Here is a 15,204-nt window from a genome sequence, read left to right as displayed (position 1 = left end):
CAATAATCATAACAACAATCATTAGGGCCGAATCCGTAACACTCCCCCCCTCCCCCCCCCCCCCCTCAGGAAAGAAAGTTTGAACACCGCGAGAACTTTCTTTGTAAGTAAAGCTTTGAAACCACCAAAAGTAAATTCAAAACCCACATCATCCATTCCCATGGGCAACAGTACTCAATATTTCCCCAAAAAATAAAGCAACAAACTTTCACACCACCCCCAGAGCTTTCCCAAAATTAATTCCCTCTGGACAAAGCGTCAGCCACGACATTGTCCCGGCCCTTTACATGTTCAATTTCCAAGTTGAACCCCTGCAAAGCCAAACTCCATCTCACCAACCTCTGATTTTTATTTTTCATTTTTTGAATGAAGGTTAAGGGGCTGTGATCAAAAACCCAAAGGCCAGCAAATCTATAGCACTTTCCCCGGGAGGCCGAGCTGAAAGCCAGGTTCCATGGTGGTTGGGTGGTGAGGCCTGGAAGTATTCACTACATGGACGCCTTTAGGAACGTGGAGTTGACGGTTAGTCCGGGGAGGAAAGTTCACTACATGGACGCCTTTAGGAATGTGGAGTTCACGGTTAGTCCGTGCAGGAAAGTTCACTACCTGGACGCCTTTAGGAACGTGGCGTTCACGGTTAGTCCATGTAGGAATCTTGGCTCGGCGGCTCCGCAGCATTCAGTGCTTCAACTTTTCCGGACTCCTAATAATTATGGTGGGACCACTTGTCACAGTAGTCACCTGACTGGCGGTCTCCTTCTCGGCCACTGCTCTGATAATCCTTCCTTCGGGAGCTGTCATAACTCTGGAAGCCTCCATAATAATATCGCTTGCGGCCACCACCACTACTACTCCGTGGTCCTCTGTAGCCCCCTCGACCCCTAGGAAATGCCTTCCCTACTGTGATGGTCCGACCCTCCAACTCCTTGCTATTCAGATCATTTTCTGCCTCTCTGGCATCCTTTGAGTTTTCAAACGTGACAAAGCCAAACCCTCTTGACTTTCGTGTCTCCCTGTCTTTTATCAGCCGCACTTCCAAAAGCGATCCATAGTTTCTGAAGGCAGACTCCAAAACATCTTCCTGTGTTTTGAAGTTCAGTCCACCTACAAATAACTTGCTAAACTTGTCGCCATCCCTAACTGGTGTGGTGTTATTTTCCCTACTGGGCTTTTTAACAACCATCGGGTTACCATAAACTTGACCACCGGCCAAATCATTCCCGATAACAACCGATACTCCCTCTACAGGAAGCGTGGCTTGTAAACCGACGGTGATCGGTCCTGACACCAAATCGGCTCCAAATGGATGACATGAAGCGGAGCACTAACACAGCCACCAATCCCCTGTAAACGAACACTATCCCCAGTTGCCGTCTCCTCGGACCATGGCAAGATGCCTTCAAGCATTAAAGATTGACGTGCTCCTGTGTCCCTCAATATCCTAACCGGTCTCCGGTTAGTCGAGGCTCCATCCAGTGACACAAACCCCTCGGAAATAAATGGTTGGTAACCCTGTTGAGGGCGATTTCTCACAATGGCCATCGCATTTGGAGTCGTACTAGTCGAACTCCGCTCATGATTTTCCTTTCCCAGAGCATAACAGTTGGACCTCCAGTGTCCAGGTTTATGGCAAAAAGTGCAAGTAGGCCCGGAGGAGAACCTCGTGGTCTGCCAAGGCATGGGGGCGGCGGTCTGCCTCGAGTCCCCCGGACGATAGGTCTGTCTTGGAACCGCAGTCTTCTGATCTCTAGAAGTCGTGGTGTCAAAGTGGACCTCATTTTCATCCCAAAGCCGCCCCCATGGATTTTCATTCTCCGCCCCTGATGTACCATAGCTCCCCTGGCGAGGTCTGGCCGAGAAGTTCAGTTTGTGGAACCCCATCCTGTGTGTTAAGGCATAGTCATCTGCCATGGTGGCTGCCTCATACAGCTTTGGTACTTTCCTTTCCTCCAGATGAACTTTAATGTCCTCGTGGACACACTGTTGGAATTCCTCCACCAGGATCAATTGTCACAATAGTTCGAAGTCTTTCCCAACTCCTTTTGAATCACACCACCTATCAAACATGGTTTCCTTCACTCTGGCAAATTCCATATGGGTCTCACTCTCCCTCCTGGCATTCTGGAATTTTTGCCGGTAAGCTTCCGGGACCAATTCATAGGCTTTGAGAATGTGTTTCTTCAATACCTCGTAATCTGAACATTGGTCAATCGGTAAAGCCGAATAAATCTCTTGAGCTTTACCCACCAGAACAGTTAGCACTAGTATGGACCAGTACTCCTCAGGCCAGTTTAACTGTCGAGCCACTTTCTCAAAGTGTGGAAAAAACTTGGCTACCTCCTTTTCATTGAAGGGTGGAACCAGCCTCACATGTCTGCCAACATCCCAGGTGTTCTGACGAGGTGTCGAACCAGTCGGCATGGATGGAACCTCTCCCCGTTCTTTCATTACATCCAGCTCCTTGAGTCTAATTTCCTGCTGAAGCGCCATTTCACGGTCCTTTAACTCCCTGTCGGCTTTTCTCTCCTCTGCTTCGAGTTCCCTTGCAGCTCACCTTTCCTCTGTTTGTTCCTTTTCTCTTCTTTCCTGGAGTTCTCTTTCCACTCTCCTTTCCTCGGTTCTTGCTTGTGATTTTTTCTCTTCTAACCTTTCCTGGAGTTCTCGTTCCTGTGCTTTTAATCTTTCCTGGAGTTCTCGTTCCACTCTCCTTTCCTCTGCTTTTTTGTCTTCTAACCTTTCCTGGAGTTCACTTTCCTTTGCGGCTCTTCTTTCCTCGCTCTGCAATTGCATCTCCAGTTTCCGGAGCTCCACCTCTTCTGGTTCCTCGGGTAACCAATCCCGGGCTACCTCTCCCCATGTTCCTAATCCCACCATAGATTGTATCACCACTGTCTGCAACTCTGCCTTCTTCATATTAGTTTCGACCTCCAAGCTAAAATGTTTGGCCAATTTCAAGAGGTCCGATTTTACTAACGCTCTGAACTGTGCTTCACTAGGGGTCACTGTAAACTTATCTGCGTCAAACTCCATGGTGACTACTGTTAACATCTGTTAACCTTCGCACAAAATTTTATTTTGGGGGGGGGGGGGAAATTTGGGAATGTTGGAAAAAGTTCCAAATTTTGGAATTCTGGGAATGTTAGGGAATTCTTTCCCGGACTAAATTTCGGAAATTTTAGATCCCGGACGCAGACCCAATTTCGAGCCCACGAGTCAATTGGACGAGCCCCCAATTTCTGTTACGGTGTCCTCACCGATTTCCTGGTCTCGGTAAACCTCCGAACCCCGCGAGGAGCCCCGGCAGAAAAAAATATGTTATCCGGTGTCAAAAACAAATCAATAGTGGAACCACACCCAAAGATTGTAAATGAACTGATTGTATTAAAGCACACAGGAAAAACATACAGCAATGAAAGCAATCAGTTATACAATTAACCTCAAGATGGTAACATAAACTCACAGATCCCAGTCCCAGCTCAGCAGCAGCTTGGCATTAATCCACGCTCCCAGTGAATGGAGCCCAACCCTTCAATGTCTCGATAACTCAACGGAGATGAGGCGAAGACGCGAAGAGGCGAGTACAGCGGTGTAGGTAAGGCATGGACTGTCACGTGGTCTAATCCAACAGTAGCTATGATCCTATTTCGGTAAATCACCGGATGGTGGGACCCGCGGATGCGGCCAACCCAAGGTTCCGCGAACGACGCGCGAGGTCCCAGTAATGGCGGCTGGCTCGTCCTCGAGCCGTCGCTGCAAGGTGAAGATTCTCCGGAATCACACCTGTACCTGACTTCGCAGGCTTTTCCACAATTGCAGCGATCACCAATCGCTCAAGATTCCCTTCCCGGACTCAAAGTTCTCTCGCCATGTAAGCTCGCCCAAGCCAGGTGCGGAGCTTCGGCAGAACACCTCCTTTTCCTTTCTCTCATGTCCTCCTCCCTCGACCTCTTCCGGCCCACTATGCCATTTCCGGTATTATTTTATCATGAGCGCTTTTAAACCTTTTATCTATCATAACCCTTTCCCTTCAACCACAATCACCAGAATACTTAGAACCAACAACAATAATCACAACAACAATCATTAGGGCCAAATCCGTAACAATATATATATATATTGACCACTTCTATTGTATCAGGGAACTTTTTGTCCAACTCTGAAAATAATTACCAAGTATTTTGCATTTACTTATCAAAACAATGTTAGCTTCAACCTCGCACTGAGTCAATTATTCACAGTCACAATGAAAGCTTGTTTACCGAGCGCATTGACAAGCAAGCCTCGATAAACCAGTTAAGTGAAAGAAAATTACTTCAGACAGCCTGGTTAGACAATGTGTCACCAGCTGCGAGTTTGTCTTATTTACCAAGAAAACAATATCTTTGCTTACAATTTGCTTATGGAACTTCAGTAAGACATACTCGATCTAACATTACATTATTTCCAAAAAACACCCTATCTGTAATCATATTATCCTCAGTCATAAAAATGATTTAACCATGACAATATGTGGTCAACCATTGCCTCTACTAACAATTTACTTTTCGCGAGCGAACGAATTTGGTCAGAGTGTCGGAGATGATTCGCCTACTGGAGGAAATCTCAACTTCTGCATGGAAATCACAAAAACACTTGCACACAAGGTGAGCAGGTTGTAGCTCATATAAATTACTTGCTTCATAAATTTTACACTTCCACAGTGTATTGTACCCTCTGTCACGCGACCTGAGTATGAGTGTATTGTACCCTCTGTCACGTGGCACAGACGATGAGAAGATGCTTGTGGAGCCGGCGTGTGGCGCGGCCCTTTCTGCTGTCTACGAAGACGTCATCGGCAAGCTGCAGTACGAGGGCAAATTAAGCCACAACCTGTCGTCCATTGTGATCGTCATGTGTGGAGGCAGCAACATTACACTCACCCAGCTCTACAAACTGAAGGCACAACTCGGAATTAAAGATGCAGCCGCAGGCCTAGTCAGCTGCTAGGCCTCCGATGTTACCTGTACAAAAGGAATCGTAATGATATTCTTTCGGGTTGTTTTTTTCTTTTTTGAAATAGACCATTAGTTTCCTGTTTCTACATCTTTGTCTTTGTATCATTAACTAGTTGTATTTAGTTGTGATGAATTTTTTTTAAGATAGTTCTTTGGAAACCTTGAATTTCACGAGCCTCGATTTTAGCTCTTTCACGAGCCTCGATTCAGTATACAAAAAAAAAAAAAATTTTTTGACGGTAAAATGTAGGGTACGCCCTCCTATCCGCAAATGTCCAACGCCCAAAGAAAAGGGCAGCCGAAGCAATAATGCCAAAAAATAAAATACAGTTGTCTAAAATCCAGAAATCGAATCTCGTTTGATTAGTAAATCAATTTCTGTGTTTAAAATGCAGGTGCAAAGATGCACCTCATTCTCTTGAATATATGTGAATGATGCATGAGACCTCAGGTGGATAAGAAAGGTGTGATTACAATACATTGCTTTATCTTGTGCGGTGAACACGAATACTCGGTTTTAGAGAACGTTACAAAAGGAATATCTGCTTAGTGCAGTCAGGTGATGCCTACCTACCTCCAAATTGGGAGGATACTTAACACGTGGCACTTGAAGCCTGCACAGGCTGGACCTGGGCCTTTCCTATATTATTCAGCTAATGCCAGTTGGTGATGCCTTAATTTTTAGAATTTCATCATATATGATGTTTTTGGAGAAGGGAGGTTTTTTATTTTTGGCTACGTTTCCTTGTTCTGTACAATAAATGACCGGTGAAGAATGTACGAGGTCAGTGCATGATGAGTATGATGAGCAATGATGATGTTGATATTGATAATACATCACATGCGTGTTTCTGTGTTTTGTACATCACATGTGTTTTCTGTGATACAACAGATGAGCTGTGTTTTCATTTTGATATTCTGAGGTCAGCAGTATATGCACAGTGTATGCATCAATGGTAATGAGTTGAAGCAGCAAAGACAACAACTTTACCATGAAAACAACTTCATGAAGTCCTGAGCACTCACTCAGTGCACACTACCCTGATCTGTGTTTGTCAAATATTTGTTGTAAATATTTTATCCTCGCACCTTAATGTTGTACATTTCCTTTTACTTTTTTGTAGGGCAAATAAAAGTTTTATTCCTGAACAAAAGATTTGGGTTTTCTTGTTTACGTTTTTTATTATTTTAATGTTCATTTAATAAGGGTTGAGTATGTATAAAAATAGGAAATAAAATTGAGGAAATGGGAACGGAATTTTCCGCGGAACATTCACACCATTTTTCACCATCAACCATCACACCGTCTTTACCTCCATTCCCGTAGCTTATGCTCGAAGTACTGATTGTTGAGAATGTTGTGTGAGAAACAACAATAAGGACAAAAACATGGATGGCAGGTGACCTGCATTCCATGGGTTTGGCCCATTTCGTTTCTGCAAACCCGCAGAGTCGTTTTCGTGAAGTAAATTTTATGTGCTATGTTCTTTCCAATTATGTTACTGTTGTTGTTGCTTTATTCAATTTTAAAAATACACTCGTTTCCATTGCAAGGTATCACTCTTGTCATTTGGCTGTGTGATGTCTGAAGTCTTATTGGCTGCAGGTCTTACCACCCTCCAGGATTCCGCGTGCAGTATCACTTCAGCCAGATCATATCAAACAAAGAAACAAATAAATAAACAAACAAAGAAACAAACAAACAGAAATAAATAAATAAATAAATAAATATATTTTAAAAATGAAATGAAATGAAATGAAATGAAATGAAAATAAATTAATAAAATAAAATAAAAATTCGCTTTCAATCCCGACCAACCTGCTTTGCCTCACCTCCAACTTGCCACGCATGCAAAAGCCATCACATTCATATCCGACCCACAGCTCTGCAACCATCAGCATTAAATGCTGGTCAAATTTGCATAAAGTAAGGAGAGGAGGAGAAAGGAATGAAAAATACAAACATTAATAGTAAACAGATCGAAAACGGAAGGAGAACAATTGCGAAGATGATGATGTTTCCCAGCTGATTAAAACTGAGCACAATTTTGGTATACAGAGTCGAGGCTCGTGGAAGAGCTAGTACATTGGATATAACAGGATGCCAAAGGAAGAGTAGAGACAGGGGGAAACACCAACAGCAGAGTAGAAGGCCAAGATAGAGGGAGACTTGGACAAACAAGAGGTGTGGGGAGGAATGGGGCAGTAGAGGATGCATGGGTGGACCATAACACGATGAGAAGGAACAAGTAATACTGGGCACAAATAGGCAGGAATTTGTCCAAGTCACAGGCCTTCTGTTTTCAAGAGGCGTCATATGGGATCTTACATGTTCACGGGCTAGCCGGCTTAACGCCCTCTCAGAATAATCGACTAACTCTATGACATAAAGTTCTGCACAACACACAGATGTCATAATCAGCTTTCCTGAATCCACTGCTGGATGAAATCTCATTCATCTTGCTCCTGCAAACTTCTTGATTTCATCCTATATTTTCCAAGAGGTCTTCTTGGTCGATTTTTTTGTCTGTTTGGATTGACTCCAGTATTTCCTTGATCTAACAATGATTCATTCGTGCCATTTTGCCATTTCAGTCTTTTTACCTTTTACTTTCTTATTATTTTATAAAGATATTGCAAAAATCTTATAGAACACTCACCAAGTGGCTTAAGCACTCAAGCAAGCACTCCATTGGAAACCATTGAGATTGTTGGAGAATGTTGAGAAGACTCAGGAGACTCCAATGAACGAAACAGCTTTTACAAAGTAAAGATTTATTATAATTAATAGATCACTTGTTTCAAAATAATAAGCAACTACAATAGCTAAACGAATTGGTAATTCAAGTAGATGGTTCTTCTTTCTCAGCCGGTCCTCTGCGCAGCGCTGTTCACATGGACACTCGTTCCGTCTCGTTCGACAAAGGTTCTGGTGGCAAGTCTGAATCTACCAGGACGCTGCTCACGTTTTATGAGCGCACGAATACACACAAGTTTTTAATCCTCCTTCCGCTAACTTTTAATCCCTCCTGCGCAAGTTTTAATCCTTTCCCCTCCTGCTGGGAGTTCCTCCAACCCTTCATTTGCATCCCGATGTTTAAACAATAGTGCGAGCCTAGGAATGTGTGTTAGCCCTGGGCCGTGACAAGGTGAACAAAGGATTCCCAGGTTTCGTTTTTCTTCATGTTCCGAGGTCCAAGTTCCTGGCATTCCTGACATTCCTTGAACCACCTGCTCACTCACCAATCTCATAACTAATTACAAGTAAAGATTTATACTACCACAATCCCTCATCTTTTTGTTTTTGTTTATATTAACCATTAATCTAAACATCAATACAAGTACTCAAACCACAAATTTGGTAATCCAATTCCCTTAGGCATACACCGTCATCCTGGAAGAATCTGATCACAAAACATTTCGTTGGTCATTGACTCCTTCCATATTGTTAATTCAATCTATTTCATTTGCATCACAAATATCTTTGCAAAACAACACTTCACCATCACCAAGACACAACAATTTCACTTCACCATTTTCAAGTTTATAAAGCATCTGCAACATCTGGCAAAAACGTTTGCCTCCAAACAAATGTTGACTCTTTGTTTGAAAGGAAGGGGCTGATCACTTGTGTTTGAATTCAGGTATGAAACATTTTCTTCTAATGTCTTCATAACACCTGCACTACTTCGTGTAGGGTTTCGCTGTTGTAATAACTGCGCGGAGTCATAGACTGACCCTGCTCTCCATGTAGCATTCTTGCCACTCTTGCTGTAAACCATAGTAATTCCTGAACAAGGCCTTCGCCCAGTTGTAGTCGACTTGCCTCCTCCCTCATTATGAGTGGGCAGCAAGTATTGGTGTGATGTTGATTGGCCAGCAAGATGTGGAACAGGGATGCCAGATGCATCCACAATAATGTTGGGACCATGGTGTTCAGGTCATCCACGGTCCATACCAGGAGCAACCAGCAGAATCGTGCACAGCTGTTGTGAAAAGGCACAGCCGTTTGCTTGCAGCTCCATGCTGGCTCCCCGGAAGTTGGTGAAGTAATAACATATGTCCCCGCATTTCGTAGGGGTTGAAGGTAAACTGTCATTGTCCTGCAATTGCTGATGTGATGAATGTTCGAAGCCTTCGAACAAGAGTAAGTGCTCGCCTTTCTTTCATATGTTGCAGTGTGATCCAGGCAAATGGTCACATAAATTTTCCTTGGTGAAGGTAAGCATCCATCTCCAATCTTCCAAAGGAGTTTGTCTTCATCATTCTTTGAGAAGGAGGGTGTATGCCAAGATTAACTTCATTTTTAGCCACAAATTTTCTTTCTCGAACTTCTTCCCAATTCCGTTAGCACTCCCTTCAAAATGTGATCTCGTCTTATCCTTTTACTCAGTCACATCTGAATCTGCTTTCCACACACACTGAATCAGATAGGGTACATCTTACCATGAAATCAGCATAGTCATGTATATCTTCCGACAGTTTCACATTCAACAATTTGTTGTTTTTCCTTAAAACATTCAAAAAAGCTATATTCATTTATATGCGTCACACAAATAATATTCAATCAGGTATGTATTTTATTACTAAACTAAGAATAGCATTTAAAATTGCTTTCAAATCAATATGGTTTGAAAATGAAAACTCATGCAGTTATTTTAACACTATTCACAGAAAATAAATGCATTAATAATGAGTGTATATGATTACCATCACAAACAGGAATATCTAATTCCCAACAAATTTTGCAAACCAACAAATTAAGCATAATGTATTATTATCATAATTCCACCCACTGTTTTTTTTTTTGTTTTTTTTGTTTTTTCAAACTGTGTATAACTTGTGGTGATAGTGAGGCGGCATAGCTAAAACATCGTTCATTTTTGTGATAGAAGCACCAGATTTTCTACATTTATAGCTTAATATATGTTGAATGAATCTGGATATTGGGGCATTGCAGATTGGCATTCTTATGACAGTGGCAGCCATTTTCCAAAATGGCTGCCAGCGGTTACTGGAATAGAACACTTTGGTCACCCCCAAGCTGCTGTTACCATGTTTTCAGCACCACAAATATAATTTAAAGAGCAGTTAAAGTGAAAAAAAATGTATTCCAATGTAGGACAATATTAAATTAAAGAAATCTAACAACATGGTGTGATATAGTGGATTACACCGAAGCTGTATTACCAAAGGCCATTTAACAATGTTCAGTGAACATACTAACAATTACACTGTAACAGTTTGAACATACGATATCTAACAATGTTCAGTGAATGTACTGAAGCCATTAAAGGGGCATTTTGCAAATTTTCAACCAATTTTTTATAGTGTGAAAAACACCTGCAGTGTTTTCTGTGTCTCTGGGGTGCAGTTCCAAAATGTGTGGTTCTTCCGGACAACTGCGTGTCATTTGATGTTTTTTGGGGTCAGAGAATTTTAGGGTCAGCTCTCACATTCTCCTTCACAGAAGCAGAGGCCTGTGCACTGAAGAGCAGCCTTCTTACACTTGCAGCGTGTTCTGCAACCACTCTTGCAGCCACAAGAGATCAGCTCGTAGCAGGATTTTGATGCTTGTGGTAATGTCGTCCAGTGGGGCTCATACAATCCTTCTGTCTTCACCCATCCCCAGTCAGTTGGTGATGGCAGCACAGGGTCTGGTAGCAGTGTCTTTCCCCAGATGTGACCACCCTGGTAAACTGCTCTCTTGACGTGCTCCACCAGAGCAGCTCGGGTAGGTGGTATTTTCTGCACTGAGTTTTTCCGTAGAAAGAGCTTCCTTCTTGCATCGTCCACCTTGGTGCAGATGCTTGTTCTGTCAAAGAGAAGTATGACAAACCTCTCAATAATGTTCATTGCATCATCTGGGATCTCGTTTGGTCCACTTGCCAGCATCAGTAGTGCATCTGTCAATTCTGGAAGCGACTTCCATGTAGACCATGCTGCCTTCTTTCCATGTCCAGCAAAGCTGGATACGGTGTCACAACCTGTCAAAGCATGAAACATTGGAAGGGCACATGACATCTCTGGTCCGAGACATGCAGCCATTTGGTGGGCTGCCAGGTAGCGAAAGCTCTTGCCTGTTCCAAATGCTAGCCAGAGTTCACATCCAGATGGTAGTAGACTTATGGCAAACACAGCCAAGACCACAACATCAGTGTCAACAGTCCGAATCAGCACCTGTTGGTGGCCATGCTGTGCAGCATGTGATACGTGCAGTAGCATACGACTATCAGCCTCTTCATGGCTGCATGGGGCCAGGGTGTGGAGATCTTGAAGTAGCTGTATGCTGAGCACACCCTCCCCATCAGTGAGGACAACTTCCTTGTCCTCTTCACAGAACACCTGAAGGAGGACCCTGGACAAGAAACTGAATAGTTCAGTTTTGTTGCTGTCAACCCGCAGAAACTTCTGCCAGTTTCCTGGTATGGCAGCCTTCCCAACCACACGTCTCCTTACACCTTTTCCACGCTTGGCTCTTGCTGTGCCTTTCAGGGAGTCATCCTTGTAAGTATCCCAAACGAGGTCCACGCGTGACACACTGCGCAGATGAGAAGAGATGTATGGGATGAATATCTGCTGGGCATATTCATCAAATGTCTTGGCACCTGCTGGCCTCATCATCTGAATGATGGCAGCTCCATCAAGACTACACAAGTAGCATCAGGGGCTTTAGTCTGAGCTGGAGACAGGTCCTCCAGGCATGTCAGAAGGTCACTCTTGGCCCCAAGTCGTAATCTTCCTCCATCGGAGAGCGCTGGTGGCCATGCTTGGTTCTCATGCTGAAAGAAGTCTTCCAGGTTTCCATCTCTTGTTTGACAGCTAATGCAGAGTCGTGAGAACAGCTCGACATCACTTTTCATTGAGGTCAGCTGCTGCTTCTGCTTACTTGCCATCTTTTTTGTTGAGCCAACTAACAGTGTCAACTGGTTGCGGTGGATTGGGTCATCAATGGGCTTTGTTCTCTCCACAAGACATTCTTTTGTGAATGCTTGAAACTGCTGTTGACCAATCTTCTGTGCCTTTTTAACAGTCTCCACTGCCAATGGTTCAGCAATGTCTTTGCTGTCAAGGACAAGCAGGTCTTTGCTCTCCTCTTCAAATGGATTGCCCAGTTCTTCCAATACATTGATGAGGGAGGAGATGTCTTTCTTAAATCCTTTCTGCACACTTGCTGTCTGGTCATGGTGGAGCACCTCATCTCCTCTTCCCATGAGCTGGTGTGCATCTTCAAAGTCCTCAATCACTGCGGCAACCTCAGGGCCAGCTACCATCCACCGCCGAAGGGCACTAGGGTTGTCTGTAAGACCTACTGCCCCTCCATCACCCTTGATGCAAGCATTATTTTGCTCATGTGCTTGGTCGATAGGGATTGCTGAGAAGACCCTGTTGCTCTTCTGAATGGTGAAATTCCCAGCATTGAATTCTCTGGCAACATCTGGGTGTCTTGTTGGTAGTTCAGACATGTCATGGAGATGAACTGGGATCCAGCGGGCATAGTTCGTGTGGTCCAGAGCAAAGAACCAGGGGACGAGTTCTGTCATAGCATCGAGGTACATGCTGAAAGAGGACTGACGCAGGGATCGCACATAGACCAGTAAACACAGCTCCAATTCCATGACTGTTGCCCAGTACTGGAATTGAGGGCAGCTCTCGCCCCTCTTTTGGCACCATTCGTCAAAGCTCAAAGGATCGTCTTCTGTATCTGTGTCACGGTTACTGTAGGCCCGATGTTGCAGGATGTATAATGCAGCCACTGTGACTTGGTGGGCATGTCGGGTGCGAGTAACATGTGCTGCACGCAAGAAGGAGTCGGCAGTGCCTGCTGTTGTTATCTCCGCTTGTACCAGTGCTTCAACCCAGCCACTGCCTTTCAACCAATCACCCAGGGTCTTCAGAGCTGCCATCTCTATATGCAGGCCACCAAACATCACAACAATCTTGTCTTCCCCATACATCTCTGGCCACTTCCACTGGATCTGCTTGGCAATCGCATACAAGGGTTGATCAAATGCTAGTACCGGTGTCTGCTCAGCATTCAGATGTTGAACAGCCTTTCTGACTATGTCCATCACGTGTTTGATCATTGCCATGGTGTGGGCACTCTCGTGGAACAGAGGAAGTAGGGCACTTGGGCATATGATTTCCTCCCCGGCAGGCTGGTGACTTGCATGGTATGCAGCCCAGGACATATTGTCCACACTCTGATTCTCTTCATCTTCAGATGGAAGTGCTATAATGTTCCGCACATTTTCTAGCCAGCAGTACTCTTCCTTGATGCTCTGGTCAGAGTTCTCCCTGCTCAAAGATGCCACAGTGCTAGGTGGTACAGGTGCCTTTGTGGTGCTACCGACAACAGGTGGAACGTCTGTGTAGTAGCTTGGCAAATGGCCCACTGTCTTTTTGCCTGCAGAACCTCCAACAATCGCAATACTGCGGTCAACTCCTTGACCTGCAAAGGCAGGGAGTTGAAAGAGTGAGATACCTGTGCCATGGAAGGACTCCTTTGAGGTAGTTGAGCTAGGATTATGGTCAATATTATCAACCGCAGCAGTTGTGAAGACGCCACCACGCATCTTAGGAGGGCAGACCACCTGATCCTTGTAGTACTGCTGTATGACACTTTCTCCTAGCTGGGCTGACAGATGAAGCACACGGTCATATGTGATACTGACACCGAGATGTGAAAGCCGTTCCACAACTTCCCTCTTCCTGGTTTGGGCATGGACCATCAGGCCTATATACATTGGAACAGGTGTTTCCTGAGTGGCATTGTGTCTGACGTTGACAGATGTGGATCCTTCAAGCCGCCTGTGCTTGACGCTGTTAAACTTAAGCAGTTGTGCGATGGTTAAGGCTGCTGACTTTGCTGGATATGCACTCTGGTCTCTGATGCTTGGACCTTCAAGGACCATATTTCCAGTGCCAGGAGTAGCTTCGGCACAGAATCTCTTTGGCAGCCTTCATGGAATCCAGTGAAGGGTTTCAGCTCAAACATGTGGCGACGTACAATGTTTGCAGCACGGCCCAAGTACACAGCATCACTGTCACTGTCCCATTCCCATGCCTTAGTCAAGGCTGCACCAATGTCATCAGAGAATGCAAGGAGAACATCCCGCCCCTGGGGCTGAGCTTGCAGGTCTGGGATCTGAGCCAAAAGTCTTTCCTTCAATCTTGTGGTGTTTACTTTAGATTCAAGCTTAATGCCAAGCTGCTCCATCCTTGACCTGTACAGATCAGCCAGATCAGCCAGCTTGAAAACTGGTGCAGTGCTGTCATCAAAACGTGATTCTTCAATGTACATGACAACTTCAGCAAAAGCGATTCCTGATAGCATTTTTTCCTCATCGGTTCCCTGCTTTTCTTGAGTTTTGTGTTTTCTGACACGGTTGTAGAGGCCCACCAAGCACTTATTGCGATATGTGGATTCAAGCACAATCATATCTCCTGCACTTAGTCGAGCCAGCAGTTCTGTGTCCTGTAAGAGCTCTGCACATGTCCGAACTTGCTTGTCCAGATGGAACGTTGCTGCCTCGTGAAGACCATCTGTGCCAGCTGGCTTGCAACAGAAAAAACAGAGTGCTTCCTTTGCTGGGTTCTCAGTGCTAGAACGTCCCCTTCTCTGTTTACTTGGGACTGCAATGGTGTCATCGTCGCCTGTACTGCTAGACTTTTCCAGAGCTCTCTTCTCGGCCCGTTGAACTTCGTTCTTGTTGAAGGCCAGCCTGCATGATTGATGCCACTGAGCTTTGTTGTCAACAAGAGCAGCTTCAAGCCCATTTCCTTCATCTAGTATCTCTATCTGTATATCTCCGGGTAGTTCATTCAGTTCATTCAGTCTCAGGAGACTTTCAGCTAAAGACGTGTATGCACTCCCGGCATCCTTCCTCTTCGTCAGTGTTGGATCAGTCAGCTTCTCTTTACGGTCTTCTTGGCAGATGACACACAGTGCCCAGTTTATCTTGTTTGCAGGCTGTGATTTAGAAGATGTCGAGGGTGTTGGACACCCTGTGTCTTTTAGCAGAAACCTTTTTGACACAGTCAATTAGTTGCCACCATCTTGATTATTATGTGATCTGTAATAATACAAGCACCACAGATTCAGAAATTGTCAGAAAGAACATTTTGTTTTTTAATCCTAATATAATAAGCACTAGAACAAGTAGTTCTTTCTATATTTTACTAGTATGATATTAATACGCTTTCTAGT

The 15,204-nt window shown here is 44.4% G+C and overlaps 1 long non-coding RNA gene across 1 annotated transcript; it reads left to right on the top strand.

The window, feature by feature from the left end:
- Positions 1 to 1,677: 1,677 nt before the first annotated feature.
- Positions 1,678 to 5,846, top strand: LOC144888840 (uncharacterized). The gene is made up of 2 exons (XR_013621402.1): positions 1,678 to 4,643; positions 4,766 to 5,846. It is a non-coding gene; the product is annotated as an uncharacterized LOC144888840 (long non-coding RNA).
- Positions 5,847 to 15,204: the final 9,358 nt, after the last annotated feature.

This window comes from Myxine glutinosa, chromosome 14 (assembly GCF_964187855.1).
Source record: "Myxine glutinosa chromosome 14, kmMyxGlut1.1, whole genome shotgun sequence".
Taxonomy (NCBI): domain Eukaryota; kingdom Metazoa; phylum Chordata; class Myxini; order Myxiniformes; family Myxinidae; genus Myxine; species Myxine glutinosa.
Note: the sequence above shows the minus strand (reverse complement) of the source record. Positions and strands in the feature narration are given on the sequence as shown.